Source organism: Rhinolophus sinicus, chromosome 9 (genome assembly GCF_057876585.1).
Source record: "Rhinolophus sinicus isolate RSI-liver-muscle chromosome 9, RSI-T2T, whole genome shotgun sequence".
Lineage (NCBI taxonomy): Eukaryota > Metazoa > Chordata > Mammalia > Chiroptera > Rhinolophidae > Rhinolophus > Rhinolophus sinicus.
In genome coordinates, this window is record NC_142509.1 from 25,611,622 (window position 1) to 25,639,496 (window position 27,875).

Below are 27,875 nucleotides of genomic sequence, written 5' to 3' on the forward strand. Positions count from 1 at the left end.
GATTTTCATAAAGGTTATTTTAAAAAGTTATTTAACTTTCGAAACAGTGAAGTTTAAATATAAAATAATAGTACAGAGGTTATGTGGACTTGGCCACAAGCTAAGAAATCACCAGTAAAGTGAAAGAATATGGCATCGGAGTCAAAAACTGCTGATGCAGGCTCTCTGGCAGCTTCCCTTCTTAAGGCTAACAAGCCAGTGATGAGCCTTCCTAGACTCCTTTGCAGCTAGGAGGGGCCATGTGATCCAGCTCTGACCAGAGACAGAAGAAGAAATGGCTGGAAGACTTCTAGGCAGGCTTTTGCTTTGCTGATAAAACAGATACAGCGTGTGGTGCTCCCTCCCCTTCTTCCTGCCTGGAACAAAGATGTGATGCGTGGAGCCACGGCAACCATCTTGGGACCATGAGATGACAAGGGCTACTTTAAGGACAGTGGCATGGAAAAGAGCTCAATGACATAGCTGAGCCACTGCGTTAACTTTAAACTGCTCTCCTCTGGATTGTTGTTGTTGTGATGTAAAAAATAATAATATACTGTTTAAGCCATTGTTAGATAAGGCTTGTTACATGAAGGCAAAAGCATTCTGATTGGACACTGGGAGTTTGGGGTAAGTTGATTAAGTGGACACATGTCTTCTAGGTAAACATAATGAACATAGTGCCTTTGACAAGACACTTCACCTCTGAACGTTCGGTTTCTTTATGGGTAAATTAAGTTCAGTGATACCTACCTCAAAGGATTCTGAGGATTAAAGGAGATGGTGTATGTGAAACACCTACCAGTAGACTTGGCACATAGTAGGTTTCTGCAAATGCATGCTAAATAAGCGAAGAAACAAAAAGAACATGAAGCCTAAAGGAGGGGTTTGTGAGTTGGTGGGATGTGTGGGGGTGAGGGGACCTAAAGGAATACCTCTCTGATGAAGGAATTCGGGAGAGACAGTGATTCAGGGAGTCTACTTTTGCCCACTCTCAAATTGTACTCCAGTTTCATAGCTGGGGAGAGGGGAAGGAAGAAAGGGCAACTGGTTAAGTGGACACTGTTTGCAAGGCTGGCCTAAGATCCAATACCAGCCTGTCATCTACCTAAGCCTTGATGAAAATTGGGGGGAAGTGCCAATGACTGCAAACACCAAACAGCATCCCCCAAACCAGGGTACAAGAAAAGCCTAGATGATGGTCGAGACTGAACCTGTGTCCCAGAGATGTAAACAATCGCAGGTCCACCCCTGGCTGCAGCACAGCACCCACCCCACCCCCCACCAGCCATTCCCATTTATTTGCACCCCATCCATGACAATCGACCTGCAGTGACAGCTGACATGGTCTCTCCAGGTTTTCCCAGGAAGATAACAGCTTCAAGCAACCAGTTCCTCCTGGACCAGCTTCCTAGCACCCCCATAAACCTGTCAGGGCCTGGCGCTTCCAGCCTCAGGGCACGATAGACAGGCCCCACTTTGGCACAAAACCCAGGCCCCTGCTGAGGAAATATACTTGGCCCAACTACCAAAAAGAGACCCCAGTGAGCCATTCCACGTTTATTCAATTGCTTTGTCCTCTGACCTATTAAGTGCTGGGCCCTGGGAAAGCCTGGTATTAATAATTACCATCATCAAATCACTACCTGAGAACTGATTTTGTGCCAAATGGCATATTAAATGGATTTCCCCATTTAATCCACCCTCTGAGGTGGGTCATAGGATTAGACACACTTGATGGATGAAGACAATTTCCCCAAAGGGTGGAGGCAGGACTTGAAACCAGGCGGCCTCACTCTCCATCCTCCCAGTGTCAACAGTTGCTATGTTATTAGCTGCTACCTATGTGCTAGGCACTGTGCCAAGGGCTCATTTAATTAATTAGATCAATTTAATTTAATTCACTGAAGAGATTAATTTTTTTTAAAGAAATTGTAAAAATTCATTTCTTTTAATCTGTTCAACGAATGCCCTCCTGGAGTTGATTTTAATACTACTAGTATTATTCCCATTTTATAGGTAGGTAAACAGAGGTTTCAAAGGGCAAAGAGATTTGCTGAGGCTAATTGCTTAGTAAGTTAGCAGACCTGGGCTTCCACTCAGGCTGTCTCCTGAGTATACGGGCTTTGCCACTTTGTCATTCATCCCCACTGTCTGGCACAGGGCCAGCCAAGCTCTGAGAGGGTTTTCAGGCAAGTTTTAGGGTAGAACGTGCTTGTTCTTGAAGCACAGTGTAGTCGCGGGGAGACAGACATGGCTGCAGACATGGCCACAGATGGTGACCACAGCAGTGAGGTGAGACAGAGGCTCCTGGGAGAAAGAGTTTATAGTAGACAGGATAATGCCCCCCAAAGATGTCCAGGTCCGAAACCCCCAAACCTGTAACTGTTACCTTACCAGCAAAAGGCCTTTACAGAAGTGATGGAGTGAAGGCTCTTGAGATGGGAAGATTATCCTGGATTATCCACATGGGCCCAGTATCATCACCAAGATCTTTATAAGAGGGAAGCAAGAGGGTCAGTCAGAGAGAGAAAATGAGCTGAAAGCACCAGAAACCTGAGTGAGGCAGGGACACAGCCAAGGGATGCAGGCAGCCTCGAGAAGCTGGAAAAGGCCAGGAAATGGGTTTTCTCCTAGTGCCTCCGGAAGGAATGCACCCCTGACAACCCTTATTAGACTTCTGACCTCTAGAACTGTAAGGAGATAAACTTCTATGGTGCCACCACTAAATTGTGGGCCCTTGTTACTGCAGCAAAAGGAAATGCATACAGAGCTCAACTTGGCTGGGGAGAAAGGAATGGGAGGGCTTCGTGAAGGAGGCAGCACGAAGCTGAATGGCTGCCTGAATAACCCCAAAGCTCAGGCCTCTATGAAGTTCTTTGGGTGGTGTCCCCCCCATAGCCACCAAAGGCCTCAATCCCCCATTCTCCTGTCCCACTCTTTTGAACATTTATTAGCATCAAATACTGCAAGATAGGTCCTGGGACTGCATTTCCCATGTAGCTCCTACAATCTAAATGTCAATTCATTAAAATGAAATTAAAATTAAAATTCAGTGTCTCAGTCGCACTAGCCCCGTTTTCAGGAGTCAACTGGCTCATGAGGCTAGATACCTTACTGGACAGCGCAGAAAGTTCTACGGGACAGCACTGTACAATCTGAATATACAGACATGTAAACTGAGGCTCGGAGAGACAGAGTCACGTGGGTGGGAAGGGGCAAATGGCACTCGATCCCCGGATCTTCTAACTCCATTCTCAGCTTTGTCAACATGGGAAGGCACAGGCCACAGAGCTGGCTGCCCCGACCCCTGACCCAACTTGATTTAACTGAACCACAAATTACTCAACCATTGTTAAGGAGTCATGACCTACCGAGAGCACCGCTAAGAAGAGTTTATTTTGACCTCCTCGTCCCTCTGCCTTAACCACGGGGCAGGTAGAAGAGAGGCTTTGGTTAATGAAAGGTTCCGCTTAAAGGAGCCTCCAGGAAATGAAGCCACTCATTCAGGGCACAGAGAATTCGTGGTTTAGACTGAGGAGTGCCACATGTCCAAGTGATCAACCCTTGCCCCCTCGGCCCCCAAATCCATCGTCACTATTGACTGGCATATAGGGCACTGACAAAAATCTCTATCTACGGGGCCAGAATTCTGTGATGTTGGGGCAACACAGTTTAATTCCTAATGTAATCTTCGCCACTTATAAGGAATTCTCATAGGATTCGCTGAGTGATATATAAAGAGTACAATCAAATCTTTTACACTGTTAGCTAAAGGCAGTTACAAAGTGTTTCGGGGAGGATGCCATTAAAAATAAGTTTAAAATTCATTTCTTGGGGGCGGGGCAATGGGTGGATGGGGGATAGAGATGAGGAGATTTCTCACTGTCTACACTTTGGTAACTTTCCATTCTGACTCTTGCGAATGTATTTTATTACCTAGCCACATAAATAAGTGTTAAAATTTAAAACATTTAGATGCAAAATGGACCATTAAGATCCCATTTCTTATTTTATATAGATGCACATGGATGGGTATATAAATATGAATATATAGATACTTACAGAAAGCATTAGAAGAATATACACGAAATGTTCACAGAGGTTAACTCTTAAGTATGTAAAGATGAGACTATAGGTGATTTTAATCTTTTCGCTTAGTTATAATTTCTAAATTTTATACAACAATAACAACAAAAGTAGTTCCTATTTATTGAATGTATAACTGGTTTCAGGTGAAACATTTCAAAGGCAAAAACTCATTTCTCCCAGCAACTTCTGAGGCAGCGAATATTTTACCCCCATTTGACAGATGAGAAAACTGAGGCTCAGCGACACCAAGATCATGAAGCCCACCCTCTCGATGCCTTTGCTGTGCTGCTTTCTAATAAAATGAATGTGTCTGCAATAAATTAAAGTTTAGAAATGCTAAGTGAAAGCACAAAGTGAAACGGACTGAATTTCTGAATATAATGTGCATGGCATAGCATCCAAGCCTTTCTCAAGGCGGGTGCCAGAGACACTTTCAGTGTCCTGCCCTGCATCCTCATTCCTCACCCCTAGATGCAGAAGTCTGCCTCATGAGGATACCTGCGATTCTCCGGCTGCAGGCTTGGTTTTTGGCTGGGGGAGCACACTCCGCCAGCATGCCACACGAGCCGAAAATGCCAGTGGGTCAGTGCCCCGAGGGCAGCTCTCCACCAAAGACTGACTGCTGGGAACAGGAGTATCAATACCCCAGCTCCCTCCCTCCCTGGGGGAAAACGCTGAGGTGGCGTTCTGCACCAGCTGGATAATTCGCCCTGTATTAGCTCCCTGCCTTCCCGTCTCACCTGCACACTTGCCCAACATGCTTCCTGGGGTCACCTCCCCAAGGAACCCTTCATGCTCACATCCTAGTCTCAGGGCCCCCTGCTGGGGGAGCCTGACTGAAAGCACTTGGGGGTGCTCAGTGTCTCTGCCTCTTCCTAAGAACCGGTTACCAATGGTAACCAGGAGCAGCCCCCACCCCTCTCAGGTCACGGTGACAGTCAAGCTCTCCCTAGGTGTTGGGAAAAAACCCAAAGTGATTTTCTTCTTGCATCATTAAACCATGGCACCTCCATGACAAACGCTGAGTCCACAAATGAGATGAGCCTGTCTGGTTTTTAGGGCAGGACATGGGGAAAGAGGAGATCCCAGGTGTATCTGTGTCAGAGAGAACGTGTTTCCTAACCCATAGGCGGGACACAAGCCAGTGAGAATGACAACTGGAACCTGGAGTTCCTCATTCATAATGCAACACACACATACATACATATATGTGTGTTTATATATATATATATATAAATAAAAATATATATATACATATGCATTATATGTATTTATATATTATATATTTTGTATATTTATATAACATAATACTTTGTATATACTTATAACATATACTTATTTATATAAATATATACTTATTTATACAAAATAAAGATTGCTTTTGCCCAAGGGTTCTATAAATACAGGTTCTCCCAGCCACAGGAATCCTGTATTAGCTGCCAACACAACCACACAGCAAACATCATCTGAAAGCTATCAGCCACTTGTGCCTGCTCAGCTCAGGAGAAAGGCCAGACAGGCTTGGCAAGATGGTCTAGTCCAGGGACTCATGGGTTAGCACTTTCTAAAATAGAGAGTGCCTTAAGGATTCTAAGAGATCCTGCTCCATATCTAACCCGGTTCGATCTGCCTCTTCCATCTCTCTCGCTAGCCCCCACTTCTCTCCATTCTGGGGCCCATCTTCTTTTCCCCAGTCCAGACCACCACCCTCTCTTGCCTAGAGGACCCCACCAGCCTCTTTCCTGGCCTCCCCTACACTGAAGCAGGCACGACGTTTCCAAAAGGCCAACTAAACGTTTCATCCCCTACACAAAAACCTTTCAGTGAAGTAAAACAATAAAGCTTCTAGAAGAAAACATGGGATAAAATGATCTTAAATAAAATGAAGAAAAACTTCTGTTCATCAGAAGACACCATGAAGAGAATGAAAAGTCAACACATGGACTGGGATAAAGTATTATGCACATAAATTATATAATATATAGTATTTTATTGGTATGTTTATAAATATAATTTATAACATGTAAAATAATCTTACATATACACATATATGTGCACATGCGTATACACACACACACAGAGAAAAAAATCTCCAGAGGATCAATAAACACATGAAAAGATGCTCGACTTCACTGGTCGTCAGGGAAACACACATTAAGATGACAATGAGTAACTAACTACCCCACATCTACCATAACGGCCAAAATTATAAAGACTGACATTTGCAAGAGCTTACAAGGAAGCGGAAGTGGAACTAGTTTTAAATTGGCACAAACGCTTCGGAAAGCTGTTTGGCAGAACCTACTGAAGCTGACTTACAGCTCAGCCACGACCCAGCAATTCTACTGTTGACTATTTACCCAACAGAAATGAGTACTTGGATCCACAGGAGACGTGTACATTGCAGCTTCGTTCGTAATAGCCAAAGCCTGGGAACCACCTAACTGCCCATCAACAAGTAGACAAGATAAATTGTGGCATATTCATACGATGGAATATAAGACAGCAATGAAAAAAAAAACACCAAAAAAAAAACCCAAAGTACTGTGACACACAGAAACATGGCTAAATATCACAGACATTATGGTGAGCAAAACAAGGAGGACCCAAACAAGTACGTCCTGTAAAACTGCGCTTATACAAAGTTCAGGAAACTGGCAAAACTCCTCTATGGTGATAGAAGGTAGAGCAGGTCAATTTGGGGATTACTGGCTAGGAAAGCAACAAGGAAGCTTTCGGGGCTCTAGACATCTTCTGTATCTCGATATGGGTGGTGGTTACACACTGTGTATGTATGCAAACATGGATCTACTTTACACTTGAGGCTTGTGTACTTAACTACACGTAAGCCATACCTAAGAAAACAAAGACCTAAAATTTCCAGGGGCCTCCAGGTGGTTATGAAATAAAGCCACACTGCTCAGCCTCACAGAGCCCCCCATGATGCACTCCTGCCCACCCCCAGGACCGCATCTCTTGCCAAATCCTGCCCCCCTTTTCTCCTGGCTCCCCGCATTCTGGAGCTCTCAGTTCGCTGTAACATGGAGGGAGTCAGGATCTGTACAAATTCCACCCTCGGATGGGAAAGAGACCTGCCAATCGCCTTCTCTTTTTCCTGAGTGCTGTCAGTACCCATGTGTGCTAATGCAGCAAAGGTGCCATGATTAGATGTCTCTTCCTCCAGGAAGCCTTCCCAGACCCTTCCCCCAGCTGCTATGATGTTTGTCTGCTAACAGTTCACAGGTACACCCTTTTCCAGGAGAGCTGTCCTCCAACAGTCTAGCTCAAGACCCCCACCCCTCCATGCAAACCCCCTACAAACCAGGGCACCCATAACCAAGGACTGACTTATATGGGACACAAACGGCTGTTTACACTTGACTCAGGCAGGATTTATTCTGTGGCTCCAGAGCTGCCTCTTCCACCTTGGGCTCTGGCTGAAGCTAAACTCAGTTGAGACCACATCCCCTCCCCTCTCCCCTCCTGCTTCCCTCACTCCCCCACTCCTAAGAGCATACCCCAATCAATCACTTCCACAGAACGCCTACTCAAAATCTGGTTCTGGGGAACCCAACCTGAGACAGGACAGAACCCAAAGCTCTTGACTACTCGCCTGGACACGAGGGGGATGTACTGCCTCCGGAATGTGAGTCTCAAACGAATGACAATGATAGTGATGAACTCCAGGGAAGCCAGGAGCCCACCCCTAAGGTGAGATATTGCCCATAAGTCTATGTAGTGCTAGGGAAGTGTTTACCCTCTGCTCCGAAATCCTTTTACTTTTATCTCTGAAAGATGCACAGAAGGACCCCACCAAAATATTCTTGCTTTTCAGTCACCAGCACTGAAGCTCTAAAACGTCCCTCTGAGACCGGAGACCGCCCTCCACGGAGACATCTGCCCACTCATCAGCTCTCAGAATAGCCACCTAGGCAGACAGGGGTCAGTTCCCATGAGTCATTTTAAGCCCCTCCCCTGAAGGCAACTTCCCCGGCCAGGTTACAGAAAACACTGTACAATCTCCTCAATTCAGATAAACACCCCCTGCGCTCAGCGCGCCCAGACCCTAATTTTGCCCAGTGTAATCACCAGTTATTAAGAGCTCAGAGGATGCAGTGTTTGGGGGATAGTGTACAGGACTGGTGGCCAGCACCCCCCCTAACCCCCCGCCCCTGTCTCCTGGCCCTGTGTCCCTCTGTGTGACCTTGCAGAGCGCAGACATCCAGAGTCAACCAGCAGGGCGCCCAATCCCATCTAGCCCTCTACCAGCTGTGTGACCTTAGGCAAGTCACTCCACCTCTCTGACCCTCGGCTTCTTCATCTATGAGGGTATGTAGTCATGTGCTTTTGTGAGGACTACAGATTTTATATACGCGAAGTTGCCACACGCATCAATTCCTGTTTTCATCCACGGTATTATTATTAATCATTTAGAGAGACTGGGATGAGGTGGGAGCCTGTGGAGTCAGACTGGTCAGCTTCTGCACGTGTGCAGGAAAAAGGAACCAAACGGGAGGAGGGGCAGGCTACGTCTGGCATCCCAAACAACACAAGGAACCAAAGACGCCCGGAAAGTGTATACAGCAGGCACTCAGTATATAGGAGCTCTGCTTATTATAAAAATTCCTCCTCAGAAGATTCAGCCAAGAAAATAACCCTTCTGGTTCCAAAGATCCTTTTATGCCCAAGGAGGCAATTTTGTGCAAACAGCCCCAGATCCCAGGCAAAAGCAGGAACAGGTCACCCCTCCCTGGTCACAGCCTCTGAGCTCCAGTTCATCTGAGCCACCGTCGCCCTCTGCCTGTTGGAGGCAGTAAGTCCTCCCCAGAGCTGGCCACCTGTCAGCCACCAGAGAAAGAGCCTGCCCCGTTTCAGCGAACACCGTCAGAGCCTCACCCAAACCCTCTCGGCACAGGTGGACAACTTTCTACTGCTCGTGGGACAATTTAGAGGCGTGTCCTCGTCTCCCCGAGGTTCCCAGCACACTTACGCCCCAGCTACTCCCAGAGGTTCCCTGCTCATCAGCATTCCCTAAGGGTACATCGTCACCCAGATACACCACTTGTTCTCACACCACTGTCTCAGGCTGTGCTTCTGGGGGAGCCCCACCTAAGACATCCCTCCTTCCTAGAATCACTGACTCATAAGAGATGGACTTGCTCAGAACACCCATTCTCCCCTAGAGCGTCACGACACAATGGTGAGACACACGCCACTGGGAAATGGGTCCGCAACACTCACTACAAGCCGATGGGAGGGTCCGACATTTGCACCGGCTGACTTTTTTTCAGTTGCTCTTTGACCAATTTATTCAAAAGATTTATTGAGCCACTATGTGTTGGTGATGGGCAGATGCTGATAACCTCAGACGCTGGGGTCCCTGTTGACACAGAATTTAGAGTTGGGGAGTAGAAAAGACAGGCAAGTAGAAACGGATCAGGCAACATCTGGGGCAAAGATGGTGGCGTGTGGCAAGGGAGGTGAAGGGAACTGGTTTGTGATGTGAATCATGGCTGGGCCCCACGGATTGGGTGATCAAGGAAGGCTTCCTGAAGGAGGTGAAATGCAGCTGCATGACCTGAGTGATCAAAGGGAGTCAGCGACAGGACGACCATGAGGTCCAGAGTTAGAAAAGAGCTCAGGGCATTGAAGAACCAGAAATTTCTGCTAGCGTGGCTGGAGTGGAATGCAGGAAAGTGGCATGGGCTGAGTCTGGAGAGGGGGCGATGGGCAGATCTTGTGGGGTTCTGAGGCCACCTATGAGAGTGTATTTGGGGCTCTCCCAGAGTCACTGTCCTCCCCCTGCCTCCCTTGCATTACGATCTGCTTTCCTGAGTGGGAGAGGGTGGAGTTACCACCCGTCTGCCAGGAGCCTCGCTGAGTCCCCCAGTCCCAGGGGAGGGCGTCTCACATGTCAGCATCCTCCATCCTGTGCGTCCAGGTGAGAACTGCTGGCTTCAAGGCAGATGGAAGGAGAGGCACAAAAAGATGCTTTGAGATCGCACCTGGCAAGTGGGCATCTGAGTTGGAAGAGAGCTGTGGGTAGCGGCTCGCAGCGCTCAGACTCGAATTCAAATTCTGTCTTTATGAGTGAGTGTATGCAAGTTCCTTAATCTTCCTCAGCCTCCACTGTCTCACCTGTTAAATGGGTTAATAATCCTATCTACCTTCAAAAACAGCCAAGAGATTTGCTAAAAACACACAGTCCACGTAAAAGCACTTGGCACTGTTTACCGATTGACTGGATTTGTACTAGACTCCTACAGGGCCAGCAGGGGATGTAGCAGGGAAGACATACGATGCATATACAAGTCAGTAATCACAAAGACAAGCGTTTACGAGCACATAGTAAGTGTGTTGCCTCAATCTGAGACCCCGTTCCCCACTAAAAGTCCAGGGCCTACAGCCACCACTGAACCCTGCAGATTTAAGACTCTTGTCTCCTGGAACCCTTAAGGAATCCAGCTCTTTGGGGAACATTGTCAGCTCCGGCAGGGTCCCAGCCCCTACCCCGACCCCCAATGGCCACATCCCTAAACCCCACAGACAGCCTCTCAGGAGATTAGCTGTAGGTGTGGTCACTTATGTCCAGGGCGGAGTCCCCCAGCACAGAAGCATGAATCACGTCCTGTCCTTTCTGTAGAGGATGGGGAGGGGTCCACCAGACCCACGTCTGAAAATGCTGGTGTGAGGTGGCCGTGCAAAGGAGGGGACCGGTGGCAATAGGAGCAGAGAAGAGTGGACAGGGCAAACCTAGGTCTGACCTCCCACACTGGCGGAAATAACAACCCCAAACACAAAGCTTTCTAATGGTGTCACCGGCTCTACAATAAACTCTGGACAGAGATTATTTCCTTGATTCTTCACAATTACCCTGTCACTGCAGGTATTATTGTTTTTCCCACTTTGAGAGAGGAGGAAACTGAGGCTTAAGGAGATTAACTGCCTTATCCAAGATCATTTGTCTTGTCAAATTCCAGAGGTCAAAAGGCTGAGTCACTCTGCTCAAGGGCAGGAATGAAGAGAAGGGACAATCCTAAAATTATGGAGGGTGGGTCCCCAAAGCAGGCCTGAGTGACAGGTGCTGCCTGGGCCAGGTCCTGCTGCAAGGTGGTACGGTGGAGAGAACAAGGGGAGGCTGGGCATCCTGAGCCTCAGTTTCCCCAGTTGAGAACAGTGCCTGGCCCACCCACCAGCCCCGACCCCCTCCCACAGACGAGGAAGCAAGCCCGGGCATGCGGGCTACCGCTGGAGTCTGAGGCCAGCAGTCTTGAAACTGCAGCCGCAAGGCCGGGACCACAGGCCCCAGGACTCTACCTGTCAAGGAAGGGCAAGGCCAGGGTGCAGGCCGGGCCTGCTGTGCCACACCTGTTGACACCCAGAGGTGGCCTTTTCACGCTGGGGCCAGGTTGGAGGTGGCGGTTCTGCAGCCCAAACCCAAAACCATGACCCAGGATGGCTGCCGGTGGGCACACACAGTTGGCACAGGTGTGTGTACACAAATATGCCCAGGACCAGGGGACAGGATTCCAAGTGGTAGGACAGGTACAAGATGTGTGTGTATATTTGGGGGTGTCGGCTGTGCATGGGGGATGTCGGGGGACAAGCACAGGTATAAACATTCGCTGGGTAGCTCTGCCTGTGACAGTGGGGAGTGGCTGCAGAGTAGCTGTGGAGCAGGGTGTCCTGGCGCTTGTGAAAGGGGGACAGAAGGAGGCAGGGTGTAACCATGAGGAGGATGGGGGGCAGTGTGGGGGCTTGTCAGCAGGAGTGCAGCTGTGGGTCTGAATGGATGTTTGCACAGAGGTGTAGGCGGGAGTGGGGGAACAGGTCTGTAGTTAAGAGTTCGTATTCTGGAACCATCCTGCCTGCGTTCATGTCCTGCTTCAGCCACTGAAAGTCAGTGAGTCTGTCCAGGCCTCAATTTCCTCATCTGTAAAATGGGGATAATAACAGCATCTCTCAGGGGCTGGCTGTGAGGATTAAATGAATAAAGGCATGAAAAGCACTAGCGCAGTGCCTGGCATATAGAAAGGGCTCAATAAAGAGCAGCTCTTATTAGTATCATGGTGATGACAACATTTGTGGATCTCCATGGTAACTGCCATCATTACGTGGGGCCGTGTGCGTGCAATATGTCAATGGAGGAACTGGATGTACTGTCATGTGTCTGTGAGGGTCATTTTTGTCTTCTCCTCATACTTTGGGACTAAAATAAATATTTATTTCCCACCCCATCAAAAAATGTATTCCCTCCCTACTCTGCCACTTAGAACATAGAGGAAGCCGAGGCCCCATATTCACGACTCAAGAATGAACATCTATGATTCATGAAACTTAACCGTCCCCTGACCCCTCCAGACACCTCGTGCTGGACCCTGGGGCTACAGCAATGAATGGCAGGCAGGTAACACCCCATTCTCAGGCAGCTCACAATCTGGAATAAGAGGAGATGGGGCAGAACTCAAAGAGAAACCCAAGAAAGGTTTCAAAACAAACTGTGATGAGAGTCAAGGGGGCACATTAACAAGGTACAACAGAGGAACATGCAGCAGGAACAATCTCTGCAAAGGTCCTGAGGAAAGGAGCCCCTTCTGCGGGGGACGGGGAGGCTGAAAGCGCACGAGCACCCCAGGGGAAAGGGACACCAGGGCCACAAAGCTGGAGAGATGGACCCAGAAATGTGAAACAATCTAAATGTCCAAGGACTGGGGATTGGTTAAACAGACCGCAGTATTCTACACTGGCAACTTTACGCACTTGTCCCAAATGAAGTCTATAAACACCGATGATGGGAGAACCTGTCAATGGTATGACGTGAAGTGAAAACAAAAAACAAAAAACAAAAAAACTGAAAAGCTGCATACATCCAGAGTTTTGCCCCCACAAAAAGAAACAAATGGAATCGGCATAATCTATCTACAGGAAAAACAAATGCCTCCCGCCCCAAACACAAAAACCCCCCTGCCAACATTTTCACAGCATTTGTCCAATGGTGCTGGGCTCCTGGGTGGTATTTCTTCTTCCTGCTGTGTGGCATTTATAATGTTCTATTAAGATTTGTTTTTAATGTTTAACAAAGAGTGAGAAAAGTTCCCTGCCATCTTCTGTCCAGATCCCCACACCCGAATGAGTTTTCTGGAGCTGTGTTTTTAAGAAGACAGGCCTTTTTTTTTTCTTTTTTGTTCAAATCTCAAATAAACAAAAGCCCATTTGGCAGGGGTCCCCAGTGGGGGGACGATGTTCACCCTGCATACCCTCCTGGCACTAACACTGCAGCTAAGACAACAGCGAGTGTTTTCTCGGGGGGCCCTGGGGAGGGGGGCTCTGGAGCTCTTGCTAAGCCTCGGGAACTCATCCCAAATACTTGCTTCCCCACCCAGGGACCCTCCCTTTTCTGTGGCTCAGGGTTTGCTCTCCTCCCACACTCTTGCCTTGGGCCAGAGCGTCCCCCCAGAGCCCTGACCAGCCCTGAATTCCTGGGGCCTGGAAGCCCAGAATCTTCCATCTTAAAGACCACGTATCCCAAGCTCCCTGGTTACATTGGCGAGGAGTCTGAGCCCCAAGAGGGGACGTGAGTGTCCAGGGACGTCCAGAAACCTGGGGCAAGGTCCACAATTGAACCTGGGTATCCTCACCAGGACCATTCACTCAACAAATATGCATTAATGAAGCACCTACTATGTGCCAGCACTGCTCTAAGCATCGGGTATGCAGCCACAAAACAAACTGATGGGGTCTCTTCTCTGGAAGGCAGAGCTGTCAATATACCAAATGGACAAAATCATTTCTGAGCCAACCAGGACTCGGGAGGCAGTGAGGCAGGGTTATGTAATAAGAGTCAGGACCGGAAGGGTGCTCTGAGGAGGTGACACCCGAGCTGAGACCTAAATGAAGACGAGGAGCCTGCCATGCAAACGGCCAGGGAAAGAGTGTTCCAGAACGAAGGCCTGGGAGGCAGAGCCAGGTGGGGAAAGGGATAAGGTAGTTTGAGGAGGCAGGTGGGAGCTGTGTCAGGCAGAGCAGAGCTTCTGCAGAAAGGATCCACTCCTACTGAAGGGCTTTAGCAGGGCTGGGATCCGTCTGGAAGTTCATTCCAGGCAATCACTGGAGACCACGCTGTGGAGGGTAGAGTGGAGGCCGAGAGCCAGTGAGGAAGCCCCTGCCGCCTCCCCAGTGGGAGACAGGGGTGACCTGGACCCATTAAGTGACACTCGGGATGGAGAGGAGAGACGTGGCTTTAGACACAGGTGACAGGACTGGCTGAAGGACTAAGTACGAGGGTAAGAAGAAAAGTGAGAACCCCTCCACCCCATGAGGTCAGGGGAAATCGAAGCCAGTGACAAGCGAAGGGACTCCAAAAACGACCAATTCCAAATACCCACCATGCAGAAGCGGCGAGAGTGCAGGGCCTGCTAACTCAACACCAATGCAAAGTGCAGGCAGTCAGAGAGACCTGGGTTCAAATCCCGGCTCCACCACTTACTGGCTGCATGACCTTGGACAAGTCCTGCAAATCCTCCTCCCCAGCCTCAGTTTCCTGGCCTGTGAAATGGGGCTGCTGCTGCCCAGCCCAGATGGCCATGGAAGGCCCCAGCGCAGTACCTGGTGCAGAGTCTCCCTTCCTCTTTCCTTCCCTGTCTTCAGGCTTGATGCTCGATGACCATTCTCAGATGAGTTAAATCACCCCAAAGCCCATTTCAGAAGAACTAATATAAATAGTGACTTTCTTCCAGAAATGGGAATCCTTCCCACCGAGGGAGGTCAGAACAGAGACACCTTAAAAATAACAAGCACACTCCCAGTTCCCGGGCTGGGGCTGCCAGCGCAGGAGATGCTATAGTCCTGTGAGCTGCAGGTGGAGCTTGGCAGGACAGGGAGAGCCTGGGACACCTGCCTGGAGCTGCAGAACGTCCCCACCTCCCACGACAGTGTAGAGTGAAGGCAAACACAACTCAGGGTTCAGAGGCTGCGAGGCTCAAATCCAACCCTGGCTTCAGAAATCACTCTCCCTCCCTGTGCCTCGCTTTCCCCACTTGTAAAGCAGCAAAAACAAGCCCATCCTTGTAGGAGGCTATAGGGTGAGCTGTCGGGGAGGGCCTGCACAGGCTGGGGGCTCAGCAGATGTGTTCTCAGGACCAACAGCATGGCGCTGAACAGTGGCTCCCAAAAATATCCAGTTCCTAATCGCTGGACGCGAGATCGCTGTTACCTTACATGGAAAAGGGGTCTTTGCAGATGTACTTAAATTAAGGATCTTGAGAAGGGGGGATCATCCTTGACGATCCTGCTGGGCCCTAAATGAAATCACGTGTCCTTGTAAGAGGCAGGCAGAAGGACACTTGACTAAAGAAGAAAAAAGGCAATGTGACAAACTCAGCAGAGAGACACCTGAAGATGCTAAGCTGGCTTTGAAGATGGAGGAAAGGGGCCTGGCATGCACCAGCCTCCGGAAGCTGGAAAAGGCAAGACATGGGTCCTCCCCTAGAGCCTCTGGAGGGACCCAACACCTTGGTTTGTGGCAATGTGCTACAGCAGCCTCAGGAAACGAATACAGAGGCCTTCACCATCCCAAGCCAGGACAACTGGATCAATATTTATAGCCAGATGCAGGTGGAGCCCAGACACAGGTATTTTCCAAGAGCTCCCAGAATGGTGCCAGGGATCGTGCCGGGGTGAGGAGCACGGGTCTGGGAGCTGGAGGGGCTCGAAGGCACAGCCACTTTTACACAGCCTCCCAGCACTCATCTCCTGAACCGCAGCCACCTGTCACTTGCCTGCCCCTCCCCCCAGGACTCTGAGTGTCCCACCTGATTGCCCTTACTGAACTCATGGTTACCAGGTATTGCCCCAGCGCCCACTACGCATCACGCCACGAGGATACAGATGTGAACAAGACATGGCCCCCACCCAGACCCAGGAGGAATTACAGCATCGCGCCCGAAAGCACTAGGAGGGGGGTTGGCCTGGGGGCTGCAGGAGACTGGAAAAAGGAGGACCAGTGGCTCCCGGAGGAACGTGGGGAGGGTTCCAGCACGGGAGACATCTGAGCTAAGCGAAGATAGCACAAACTCCCAGTGCAGCGGGCGCTGTCGGCGCCCCATCTGCCGCTGCGTACACTCCAACAGTTGCTCAAATACCCCATCGCTCAGAGAGAAAACTCGGTGCATGTTCTACACCATCCCCGGAGGTCCCCGGGGGGCGGAGCCTCTGCTGCCCACAGAGGTAGTCTGTTTACAACACACCCAGCAGTGGCCTCCTTCGCTCCCTCCTCCCCCTGGCCCATTCCCCAAGCAGTCTTTCCTGGGACCACCTCCCACACGAACTACTTACACTCAAAACATTGTCTCAGTTTGTTCGGGAGCCCGCAGCCGACCAGGTGACATATTCCATGCAGAAGGCACAACGTGAGGAGAGGCCTGTGACACAAGAGAAAGATATCAACATGATCTGATCATCCACATCATTTATCACCGCCACCTCCACCATGCGTCAGACGCTAAACACGTCTGCGTGTTATCTCCTGCTGCCATTAATGGGGGAAGGTGCTATTATCACCCTCTTTTACACATGGCGAAACTGAGGCTGGGAGAGGGGAAGTCTTCGTAAAAATTGAGAATGGCTTACGTTATCTCTGGGACCGTACCACCCATCTCTCTCCTCTTCACTTATTGTGCTTCAGCCAAGTAAACTTTTCTGCTCCTTGCACGTGCCACCATCTTTCCTCCACCACCAGTAACTTCCTACCTCAGGACTCTTGCCCATGCTGTTCCCACTACGTGGAAAGAGGGGCTGCTGCCTCTTCTACATTCAGTTCTCTGCGTTAATGTCATTTCCTCAAAGAGGCTTCCTCTCAACACCAAACAGGAGTGCCCCTGTCTCACCACCCTATTTTATCCTCTGGACAACCCTTTTCACAGACTGAAATTATCTTCTTTATTGGTTTACTTAGTTTATTATCTGTCTGGAACAGAGGTTGACCAACTTTGGGCCATGGGCCAAATCTGGCCTGTGGGTTAAGGATGACTTCTGCATTTTTAAATCATTGGGAGGAAAAAAAATGAAAGAGTAATGTTTCATGACACATAAAACTTGTGTGAAAATCAAACTTCAGTGTCCATACATAAAATGTGATGGGGGCACCAACACATCCCCTCGGTTATGGATGGTCTCTGGCTATTTGTGTCGTAAAAGGAGGTCAGCAGTTGTGATGGGTGTCATATGTTCCAAAAAGCCAAAAACATTTACTGGGGAGGGGGTCCTTTGTGGCTGACCCCTGCCCTAGGGAGCCGAACCTTGTCCTGTCTCTTCCATGAGTGAGTCCTGGGGCCTGAAGGGGGCCAGGCCCAAGGCAGGCGATCAAACAACAAAGGGTTGATGATTAACACAAAGACCCACTCCCTGTGGGGGGCTGAGCATCACCTAGGCTGGCAAAGGCTGCATGAACCAGTGAATGAATGAATATCTACATCTCAAAGGGATGCCACAGGTGGCATCCCTTAGGATCCCTCCAGAATCCTCCACAGAGCGGCATCCCTCCAACTGCACCAGCCTGGCCTGGACATTCATTTTGTGAGCCCAGAACTAAAGAGAGGACGTGATTCATTCCACAGGACCTTTCACCAGAAGAGAAAGGAAACCAGCCCTCAGAACCAGAACCAAATTTAACTCCAATTCTCCACACACACCCCTCCCCCACGGAATACACACACACACACACACACACACACACACACAAAGCATCTCTCCACCTCAATGGGTAAGAAGTCCAACCCAGCAGCCCGGGTGGGGGAGGCAGTTCCTGGCTCAGCTTTCTCCCTGAGGAGCACCCACAATTCTCTCAAAACACAGAAAAATCCTCAGCGCAAAGGCAGTATTCCAGAGCAATTCCTCCCTCTCCCTCTTCCTCTCATTCTTTCCCTTTCTCTCTCTCTCCCTCCCTCTCTCAGCATGGAGACAAAGAGGGAACTAAAGAAACAAGAGACAGAGCAGGAAATAAGGAGCTTGCACTACACTGGGAATTTCAGATCCAGCAAATAAGCGGGTCTCTTAGGAGGCTATTAGCATCCTTGAGTCCTGGGAGACAGCACCTAATTTACGGTCTAAGTCCCAACAGGGGGACTTAACACATTGATTTGTTCACACTTTGGAATGTTTCATCTACATCGAGAGGTATATTTATTTCCCAAGAAGAAACTTCTTTTCCCTGTGGATAGGTATCCCCAAAGTCAGAGAAACAGCAGGTTAAAGGTTCTGGAACCGTGGTAATTATCTTGCCCTTTCTTCCAGGTCTTGGCCCAAGGTTTTATCACAACCCTCCAAAAGACTCTTGGGTAGACAGGGCAGTGTTTACTGCTCTTTCTCCTCTGAGCTCTGTTCAGAAAGGGCAGGATCACAGCAGCTCACACATATAAGATATAAGGCAATGAATTCCACACTCACTGAGTTGCTGAAGCTACTGGATGCCTGCCCCACAACTGAACCTTCCTTGGCTGGGCAAACAACCCCATAGGGATAAAGTCAGGTGTAAAGTCAATGCTCCCTGTTCAGCTGTCTTTGAAGACAGACCTTCAAGGTTTCAAGGCCCTTCACCTCCAGGTGCGTTGAGTGTTCACAAGACAGAAGACAATGGCAAGCGTGCTCATCTCCCAGCTGTGTGATCCCGGAAAAACTGCTTACCCTCTCTGGGCCACCATTTCTTCAGGGGATATTAGTACTGCCCTACCTGCATGCCAGGGTTCTGAAGATTAAACCACTCAAGGGAAGTAAATGTGCTTGGGGGTAAACCTGAAAGCATGTGCTCTGTTAGTCCCTGCCATGCCCCTTCCCAGTCTATAGTTAGAATGATCTTTTTCCAAAAGAGACTCCTGCCCCGGCTTGAATCCCCCAGAGGCACTTAGAATGAAAGCCATGCCCTTTCCATGGATCTGTGTCCCAGGGCCCCAGTCTCTCCTCCCTCAACCACACACTGCTCCCCTTGCCTACTCTGCTCCAGTCACACTGGCCTCTGCTGCGCTCCCACAGCAAAGCCTTTGCACGCACTGTTCCCTCTGCCTGGAACAACCCTCCCCCACCTTCCTTCCCCCCCCACACACACACACCCTGTAGGTATCAGTTTTAATGGCCCTTCTTCAGTGTAGTGGGTTGAATAGTATTCCCCTAAAATTCATGGCCACCTGGAATCTCGGAATGGACCTAATTTGGTCTTTGCACATGTAATTAACTAGGTCTCAATAAGGTCATACTGGATCAGGATGGGCCCTAATCCAAGGACTGGTGTCCTTATAAGAAAAGGAGAAGATGTGGGATATACTCAGAAAAGCCTGAGTTGGCCTTTCAGCTAAAGTATGTCCCCCAGACTTTCTTCAAAGCATCCTGCTCTTCTTCCCTTCATTGCAATGTCTTTCTCCCCTCCCTGCCCATAAACTCCAAGAGAGAAGGGGTCTTGCTGCCGGGCTCTCTGCAGCAATCAGCTCAGAGACTGGCCTAGAACAGGCATTGAATATTATTTGCTAAATAAATTAACCTGACAGAAGCACCAAGGGAAGCTCAGAGAGGTCACACCCCAGGAAGAAGCAGGAACCAACCCCCAGACTATTGGCCTCCATGAGGGTGATCTGGGGAGCCAGGATGCTGATGCCCACCCCACAAGCATGGGAGGCCCTGCAGGGGAGCCTCCTTCTCCCTCCTGACTCCCAGCTGCCATGCCGGTGCCCTCTGGGCTCTACACGCGACCAAGAGCCTGACCTTGGCAGGGACCCGTCTTACTTAGCTCAATGAACCCATAGATGAAGTCTCTTCACTCCTCGGAGATTCTGGGACCGCTGTGGGGCAAGGGGTGCCCTGGACTCGGGTTACGCTGACACCCGCAGGGCAGTTCCAGCCATGGCGATGCAAGAAAGTGGGCCTCGCCCACTGGGACCCACTCTTCCTCTCACCCCCACCCCCACCCCTGGCGCCTCCCTCAAACACCCTCATTGCCTAATTGCATTTAGAAAGGCACACAGTCCAAGGGGTGGACGTGAAATAGCACTGAGTCATGGGAGACAAGCAGTTCCAGGGAAGAGAAAGTCTCCAGTGGGTGCTAGCGTGCTCTTCACTCTGCCACGCTTAATAATCACCCTTGTGTAACAGTGACAGTGAGGGCTCTGGCTCAAAACCTGCAGAGACAGCAGGATTTATTTAGTTGGAACTTGATGACATTGCTTGGTTTCCTTAGTTTGTATTTTTAAAGTAAACTTCTATTTATGGCCAGAGATGCTGGTTTTTTCAATTTACAGTAATGATCCACAGATTTGTATTAAAGTATTAGGTGAGTAATAACATAGGAGATACAGAGACATGGCAAAAATCAGGAAATTGGCATATTCATTCATTCATTCGCACCCACTCATTGACTCACCCATTCACTCCTTCGCTCACTCTAGCACAGGTAGGCATACACCATATCCCTCGGGTAGCTCTGTGATAAATTCCTCAACTTTAGCCAGAGCTGAATAATATGTTCTACAGCCATGCCTCTCTGGCCAGGGTCCCACAAGAACCACCTGGGGAAATTTCTTTTTTAATACAGATGCCCAGGTCCCACTCTAGACCCACTGAGTCTGATCCTCCCGATGGTGGCCTGTCATGCAGGGTGTCATGCGTGGTCTCTGGTCCCGCTCCCCGCACAAGAACGCAGGATATGGCGAGGTCAAAAACGAACACCCACGGAGCCATGGATGGGGGGTTCATACCACTATAGTCTCAGTGGCGGCTGGGTTGGAGACACAGGAAGCAGGATCCACACGATCCGCAGCCTGCCTTCAGCTTCTCTGCCAACCAACCCCACTTGCTAACTGCAATCCGCCATGCTAACAGCAAACCCCGCTTGCTAGCTCAGCCACAGCAGTTATATCAGTGGCTAATGGCTAACCGGTAACAGCTGATGGCCAACTAGTCACAGCTGATGGCCATCTACTACCCGAGCCAGCACCTTCCCACGTGAGGCCGAGAGCCTGGAAACCGGTCTCTGGAACTCTGTCCCCACATGGTCCCAACACCTGTATTTCTTTTTTAAAGCTCCCAGAGGGGTTTCTCCTGAGCAGCCAAGGCTGGGGTACTCAGCTGCTGCTTCTTCCCCAGTGAGCGGGCAGCTAGGTTTGTGGTGTCCAGACAGCTTCCTGGAAGCATTACATCCAGGCCTTAACGGTTTCTCCCAAAAAGGACACAGGCCAGCGCGTGCCCTGAGTTAGTGAGAAATGGTTCTTTACTATTTCCTCAGGATCTAACTCAGGCCAGCACTCTGCAGGGCTCTGGGGTACACCCTGAGAAAGGTCGCACAGTCAGGTGTGGGGGGGAGGCCGAAATAGTCCCGGAAGACATATTGTGATGCAACAGCTGCTCTAACAGGAACCGAGGCCCACCAAACACAGATCCTAAGAATCTCCCACAAAAATTAGGTGCCAGTCACACCTATGAGGATGGCTGGTAGCAAAAAAAAAAAACCCACAGAAAATAACAAGTGTTGGTGGGGAGGTAGAAAAACTGGAGGCCTTGTGCTTTACTAATGAGAATATAAAATGGGGCAGCTCCTGTAGAAAATAGTATGGCGGTTCCCCAAATAATTAAACATAGAATTATCATCTCATCCTGCAATTGTAGTTCTGGGTAGCTACCCAAAAGAACTGAAAGCTGGGTCTTGAAGAGAGATTTGTACACCCGCCATATGCAGCAGCATTACTCACAGTAGCCAAAACGTGAAAGCAAGTCAAGTGTCCATTGACAAACAAATGGATAAACAAAATGTGATCTATCCATACAATGAAATAATATTATTTCGCCTTTAAAAAGCAAGGAAATATTGATACACGCTACCACTTGGATGAACTTTGAGGACATTATGCTGAGTGAAATAAGCCAGTCACAAAAGGATAAATGCTGTATGATTCCACTTATATGAGGTACATAAAATAGTTAAATTTATAGAGACAGAAAGTAGAATGGTGGTTCCCAGGGGCTGGGGAAGAGAGAATGAGGAGCTAGTGTTTCATGGATACAGAGTTTCAATTTTGCAAGAGGAAAAATTTTGGGAGGTGAATGGTGGTGATGATAGCCCAACAATGTGAACGTATGCGACATCACTTTTACACTTAAAAATAGTTAAGATGGTAAATGTATGTTACGTATCGTTCACAATTTAAAAATAAATCATTTTTATTTTAAATCTAGTGCCAGGGCATGGGCTTGGACCCAACTGTCTGGGTTCAAATCCCAGTTCTATCATGTGCTAGCTAGGTAGCCTTGGTCAAGTTACTTTGCCTCTCTGCACCTCAGTTTCCTCATCTGCAAAATGGGTATAAATTTAATAACACCCACCTCATGGGGCCATGAGAGGATGAAATGAGTTAAAAGGGTGAAGTAAGTGCTAGCAGAGTGCCCAGTTTATTATGTGTTCATTATGTCAACAGCTATATATTATTGGGGTTATTATTACCATCCTTCTCCATACCCGGCTAGAGTGCTAAGATTGTGGACACCCACATGGAGAATATGTGGGCCCACAGGGGTGGACTTTGGCCTTGTGGTTTGTTTAATACCAGGTGCCACTTATGAGTAAGGAATAAAGACTTTCCCACACGTGGGGAAGTGGAGAAATGTAACTCAGTGAAGACAGAGGCCAATCCAGTAATCACTCAGATGGCCCTGCCCAGAGCCAGGACCAAAGCATCTGCCCTTGGCTTGCTGGTTGAAGCAGGCCAAGACCCTGCCCTCTCTGGGCTTCAGCAACCCCTGCTTCCCCTCCCCACCCGCCCTGTAAATCAAAGAGCTAGTCTGTGGCCTACCTGTTAGTACAGCAGACCCCTGGGCCTCACAGGAAGTCCAGGGGTGGGGTGAGGGAAGGCAGATGCCCCCAGGTGGCCACAGGATCAGAGGGTCTCCAGCGCTTAGGGCTTTCTCCTCCTGACCCACAGGCTCCATGATGCCAAACTTGGGCACTGCTCCCCAGAAGGAAGCTGGGGGTGCAACTCGCCTATATCATCTACCCACTAGCCTCACCCAGGCTACCAGTTCCATTTATTAAGTGCCCAGAGGGGCAGAACAGAGTCCCTGGCCTTGGACCAAACATTTTCTACAGAGTCCCTGGACAGGAAGGGCCCCTAAAAGGTCACATTGTCCATCCCCCAGTCTCCAATGCCCTGTTGGTTTCCCAGTGTTTAAAGAAACCCATCCCCAATGTTGCAAAGTCATCCACTAAACATACATGGATGTGTCTGATGCTGACACTGTGGAAATATTATTATTATTATTACATTAATAGTAATCACAATAACAGCTGCCAAAGACATGCCCAGCACTGAATAAGAACTTCAGCATCTCAGTTAGTCCTCACGACAGTCAACTATGTGGTGGTTCTACTATCACTCCCATTGTACAGACAGTGAAACTGAGGCTGAGGACTGAACTTGCCCAGAGTCACACAAGCAGCAAGTAATGAAGCCAACAACTTGAACCTAGGTTTCTGGGGTGGTGAAAGCTGACCTGCTTGGCTCTATCCTCTCCCCCATAACATGGCCATTTATTGAGCACCTACTACTACATGCCAAACCCTAAACAGTCCCTTGAAACGGGTGTCACAATCACAACCCTTTTGCGGATAAGGAAACTGAACTAGGAGGTGACATGATTTGTCTAGAGGCAACATTAGAACTCGGGTCTGTCTCTTTGTGGGGCCCTGGTCATCCTCACTGGGCTGTTACTCCAAGTCCAGTTGTCACTCTGCCTTCCCCCTCCCCGCCCCGACTTGCAGGGTCCCCATAAGGATTTGTCCACCTGGGGCAGGGAAGGACAAGGTGACATTTCTCCTGCAAAGCCCAGCAGACTCAAGTCCGGCCAAAGGCAGGTGGCCCATGGGCTGAGCCGGGGGTGGACCCCAGGATTCGGGAACGGGCAGGGAAAGGGCCCAAACCCGTTTCTCCACCCGTCAGGGTGCAGCGTGCTGGAGCGTCTTCATGTCACGACCTGCCCTGTGGGCTCTCTGCATCACCCATGGGAGTGCCCAAACCTGGCAAGGGGCCAGCGGGTACGTGAGCTCCACCCAGACAGCTACGGAGCTCCAGCACTGCTGAGCTAGCTGACACCTGCTGCAGGTGGGGAGGTGGGCAGCAAGGATAGGTCCCTCCGACAACGGGGCACAGAGAGGATGTCAGGTGGAAAGAAGCAGGAATTAAGAAGCAGGAATCCTGACATCTTGTCCCTGCTCAGCTCCAGGCTAGCTGCGTGACCTTGAACACTTATCCTCTCCAAGCCTTTTGTTCCCTCTCCTAGAAAGGAAAGTTTCCAAAGGAAAGGTACAAAAAATCCAGACAGGACCAGGATGCAATGCCCGCCCCTGGGGATTCTGCAGGCCTGCTCCACAGACTGGGAACTGCCGAATGTGAGGCAATCCTCCCCAGGGGCACGCATCCGGTTCAGCGTCCCCAGCTGCAGCAGAGCCAAGAGCCTCAAGTCCTGGCTCAGGTCAGGGAGAGAGGACCAGGCTGTCGGGAGCCCTGCAGACCAGGGATCAGTGACCTTGCTCAGGCCCCAGCCAGCTCTTTCCCACAGGGCACACCACGCAGAGAGCCCACTGCGACTCCAGGGGAGCATGTGGGGTGCAGTGGAAGCATCTTCACTGCTGACAAATGAGCCAGAGCTCCCAACCCCTGCCAGTGAATCAGCAGTGCCATCGCCACTGGGAGGCCAGGGGAGGCCAAGAAGGCAGGTGAAACGAGCGGGGACCTTGCCCAGCTCTGGCCGTCCTGGCTATGCTTCCTGACCCCCCTCTCTTTCTCATCTGGAAAAGGGACCCATGATGCCTACGCGGTGGGGTCATCCTAAGGTTGTACCAGATGAAATTACAACATTCCACCATTGTGGACCTACAAAGACGGCACTTTGACATGTTTCAACCCAACAGGTAGATGGGGGCGGCATCCAGCATGAGGGCAAGATGCGCTGGCCAAAAGTGAGCACAACAGCAAAATGACTGCTCTAAAGAGGCAGCGGGAGCAGAAACAAGGACACTGAACTTTCTTCTCTGTTCTAGCAGAAGGACGTGTTTCTCATTCATGGGACAAAATGTAAAACCTATTGTTGCACACACCCCTAAACATAACAGCCACACAACAAAACAGCTCACCGGTAGGTGGCCCGTTAGGGTTTATGAGGTTAAGATTCCCGGTACTCCAGAGCCCAGGGTGCGATGGAACATGGCGATATGCTCATCATTACGCTGTATTTTAAGTGCTGTATTTCCGTGCGTATTAGCTCAAACATAATTAGCCCACTGAACATCTTGTAAGATGGTTTTTATTTAAGTTTTTAAAAGTGAGTCAAAATGTGGTCTATCTGTATCATGGAATATTATTCAGCCGTGAACAGGAACAAAGTCCTGATACACATTACAACGTGGGTGAAGCTTGAAAACATTATGCTGAATGAAAGAGTCAGTCACAAAAAAAACCCCACATATTGTATGATTCCATTTGTATGAAATGCCCAGAACAGACAAATCCAGAGACAGAAATCACATTAGTGGTTACCTAGACTGGTGTAATTGCAGAGAAATGGGGAATGGGTACGGAACTTCTTTTTGTGGTCATAAAAACGTTCTTCAGCTGATCATGGTAAAGGGTGCAGAAATCTGACTATACTAAAAACCACTGAATTGGACACTTTTTAAAAAATTCTTCTTTTCATTTTTTTATTGAAGTATAATTGACATATAACATTATATTATTTTTTTTTTACGTTGCAAAATGAGCATCGCAATAAGTCTAGTTAACATCCATCACGTTACAGTTACAAAAAAATTTTTTTTGTTGTGATGAGAACTGTTAAGATTTATTGTCTTAGCAACTTTCAAATACACAATGGAGTACTGTTAACAACTGTCGCCATGCTGTACATTACATCCCCAAGACTTACTGAGTTTATAACTGGAAGTTTGTATCTTCTGACTTTCTTCACCCATTTCTTCCCCTCCCTCCCACTTCTTGCAACCACCAATCTGTTCTCTGTATCTATGAGCTTGGTTTTTGTGTGTGTTTTTGTTTTTGTTCTTTTTTAGAGTCTACATACAAGTGAGATCATATGGTATTTGCCCTTCTCTGACCTGTCATGTAGCATAATGCCCTCTAGGTCCATCCATGTTGCAAATGGCAACATTTCATTGTTTTTATGGCTGAATAATATTCTGTTGGATAAATATATATCACAATTTCTTTAATATTCATCCATCAATGGACGCTTAGGTTGTTTCCATATTTTGGTTGTTGTGAATAATGCTGCAATGAACATGGGGTGCAGATACCTTTCCAAGTTAGTGTTTTCATTTTCTTCAGATAAATACCCAGAGGTGGAATTGCTGGATCCTATGATAGTTTTATTTTTCATTGTAATTTGAATTGTAGAGTTTAAATGGATGATCGTATGGTATGTAAATTATATCTTAATAAAACTGTTATTTAAAAAAAAAAGTAAGTCAAGTTTAAGAAAAAGGTTCACTGAATAACAGTCCAGGTAGTTCATGAATATGAAAAATTTTCAAGATGATACAAGAATAACTAGAGTCTGGGAAACACCAAATTGATGTGTTAGGTCCTCAAAGCACAGGCTCTGTGTGGATTCAGATCCCACTTCCTGAGTGACCACGACCCAGTGACTTCCCCTCTTTGGACCTCAGTTTCTTCATCTGAAAAATGGGAACAAGAAGAGTTCCTACCTCATGAAGTCACCAAGAGAACTAAATAAGTTACCATAGGGTCTGGCACATCCTAGGAGGTTGATAAACAGTAGCATTGCTACTTGTCACCATTATCGTTTTGCCAGTAAACTGAGGCTCATGGAGGGGATGAGACCTGCCCAAGTTCACAGGCTGGGAAAAGGGCTCGAAATCAGAACATGTCTTCAAGCGTACAGAAGTCCTACCTCTTACCCAGTGGAGAGGGCTCACCCAGGCTTGCCCTACCCAGACCCAAGACCAGCTGGCAAGTCCTTTACTGAAAGTGGGCACAACCTGAAAACCAGCTAGGGATTTGCTGATGGCCTGCCAGGTGACAGGCCTCCCAGAGCTGCCCAAACTCCCACAGTACAACCCAGCAAAGGAAGTGCAGGTGGGCAGAGGACAGCTGAAGGGCCCAGCAGGGGTCTACCACGGCACACTCGACACAGGCTTGCGATTAAGACCGTTGGTCTTTACTAGTATTCGTTCTCATTATTTTCACCCCGATTTTCTTTGGGATTCACCAGTCATTGGCTTTTATTCATTCATTTATTGAGTGTGCCTACTATGTGCCAGGCACCGTACTGGGAATGCAACAGTGAACAGAAGCAAGTCCCTGACCTCCTGGAGCTTACCATCCCATCAGGGAGACACAGAGAAGAGAAATAAACACAAAATCATATGATTACGATTTGGGGTACGTACTGCGGGCCAGGAGTAGGGCAGGGGAAGGTCCTCCACTCCGTGCCACCATCCTCTCCCACCTGCAGCCTCCTCACTCGCCTTCCAAGCTTCTACTCCGGCCCCTGACCTCGACCCCAAACTCTGCTCAGCAACCAGAAGGATATTTTTTAAAACCCAAACCAGACTCTGTCACAAAGGGCCACCGTAATTACCATAAACCCCACTGTGCCCTGCCCTTGCCCACAGGCCCCAAACAGTCCTCCTGTCCCTCCCCCTCGCCCTCTCAGCCCCTTCCGTCCTTCCAGGGGTCCCATTGCTCCTGCCTCAGGGCCTTTGCACTTAAGCATCTTTCTAGCATGATCTTGGATTTCAAACA

At 48.9% G+C, this 27,875-nt stretch overlaps 1 protein-coding gene across 2 annotated transcripts in view; it reads right to left on the reverse strand.

The window, feature by feature from the left end:
• Nucleotides 1-27,875, reverse strand: part of KIAA1671 (KIAA1671 ortholog) — a 181,685-nt gene that overhangs the window by 141,149 nt on the left and 12,661 nt on the right. The window contains exons 2-3 of one of the 2 annotated variants that reach the window (XM_074321516.2): nucleotides 16,405-16,490; nucleotides 2,377-2,472 (exon numbers count right to left, since the gene is read on the reverse strand). The gene's annotated coding sequence lies outside the window, so the exon portion shown is untranslated. The remainder of the gene's footprint in view (nucleotides 1-2,376; nucleotides 2,473-16,404; nucleotides 16,491-27,875) is intronic. The other variant, XM_074321515.2, reaches the window with a different exon arrangement.